The sequence below is a fragment of the Anneissia japonica genome, unplaced genomic scaffold (genome assembly GCF_011630105.1).
Source record: "Anneissia japonica isolate Jap-2015-1 unplaced genomic scaffold, ASM1163010v1 scaffold19324_len49073_cov133, whole genome shotgun sequence".
In the NCBI taxonomy this organism is placed as follows: Eukaryota; Metazoa; Echinodermata; class Crinoidea; order Comatulida; family Comatulidae; genus Anneissia; species Anneissia japonica.
In genome coordinates, this window is record NW_022745830.1 from 22,310 (window position 1) to 24,312 (window position 2,003).

Genomic DNA, 2,003 nt, shown 5'->3' on the forward strand with positions numbered 1-2,003 from the left:
TGTGTGTGTGTGTGTGTGTGTATATATATATATTCCTTGACCTCTCAACCCATAGTATAGAGCCAAAACTCTGTAAACTATTTATTTATATTTTTATATAATTCTTTTTCTATATTGAATATTTTTGATGTGTTTTTTCTTAAATTATTAATATTGTTAATGTATTTTCTTTTGTAATGTAATTTTATTTTTAATAATGTAGGCCCTAATTCTTAATGTGTAAATATTTCATTTATCTATTAAATTGTACAGTAATTTTTTTTGTTTTTGTTTTCTAATAACTTTGATCTCAATTCTGCTCTCTTGCTGTAAACGAGTAATTTTATGTATATATATTTTTCGATATGCCTGAGTATATAACTATTAGTAATCGTAGTTAAGAATGGCGAGTCTATTGGTTTGTTTTGTGTTTGTAATGAAGATGGATTGAAGAGTAACACCCAAAACATGTTTACCATTTAATCCTTAGCTCTTTTCTTAAAATGTGTTTTTATCAATTTACCGTTTGGGTCCATTATCAAGAACTTTACTTCAAAAGATCTGCTTATTTGTTTACTCAGGATGTATGAGAAGGTAATAATAATAATAATAAATAATAATTATAATTTTGGCTTATATAGCACATTATGCTAAAGCCTCAATGCGCTTAACAATAAAAATTAAAATGCTAGGAGAAATTTAAGAAAAGTACATGTTGCCTGTCGGATTGTAATAGGCAAAGCATTCCAAAGGAAGACAGAATTCCAAGAAAAAGAATGATTGCCATAATGCAATCCTTACATTTCATCAAAGCTGAACTGGATTATAGTTTCTTACATAATAAATATTAGTACAGTATTGTGAGAGATATTGAGCTTATTTTGCCAGCCCTTTTCCAATCCCTTTTTTGAATTGATATTGCAACTTGTTCTTATTGTAAAGTTTCCTCATTAATGTCATGTTTCGGTATATGCTGTTAACCAATATTCTGTTTCAATATGTTTTTTTAGAAGACGTTCATCATCTCAAAAGTACAACTGAAGACTTAAAACAGGTCATTTACTACTGTTTTTAGACCCACTCTTTGTAATCTCAGAGGTAGCCACCATAATATGTATAACCATCAAAACATTAATGATGCAAGTAATTATATATCTAGTTACCAGATTACACTGTGCTATTTTACACACATGTTTATCTATTAGAATTTGTAATACACATGTTTCTGTTTTATATAATTATTAATGCGTTTCGTTTCAATATTGTAAATTGTTTTGGCCATTATGAAATAAATGTTACTGTTACCGAAATCAAAACATATTTGATTTTACAGTACTATAATCTACTAAGACTTCAAAGCAAATTTTTGAGTGAAAAATAATTATTATTGGAAACCTGGGGCTTACAGCCCACCCATCCAGCTGTTTTTGGTCAAAAATGAGTACAGGATGTTAATAAACTTGAAGATGCCTAATTTAAGCGAAATTAATGTCCGAATATAATTTTATATCCACTTGGAAGGTCCACAGTTTTTGTTATTAGTACGTCGCTATGTAATCCAGCTAGATTTTTGTGCCAAAATGGATTTTATTGGCTAAAACATTGTCATTTTTGGTTTGCTGAATTCAAAAAAGTTAGGTGCCATTTTTTTTTATCCACATCATTTTGAATTTAAAGATGGCTGACACTCCACATAAAACATGGTTGGTTTCAATGGAAAGGAAATTATACACTGATCATTTAATTCAGTTACACCTATAACCTAATAATACATATTCACAGAGCTATAGACCAATAAAGTCATATGATCCAGAAGGTCGAAAATCACCAAAGTCTATCGTGTTTTGAATCTTTGGAAAGCTCTTTCGATGTTGGATAATGTTTAACAATACACATATATCAGAAATGGTGTAGTTTTTCATATATTGTCCCATAAATTCCAATTATGGCATTACTGTATTTGAAATAAACAGGACTCGATTGCATAACGCTTGGAGCTCTCGGAGTGGTGGGTGGTCTCCCAT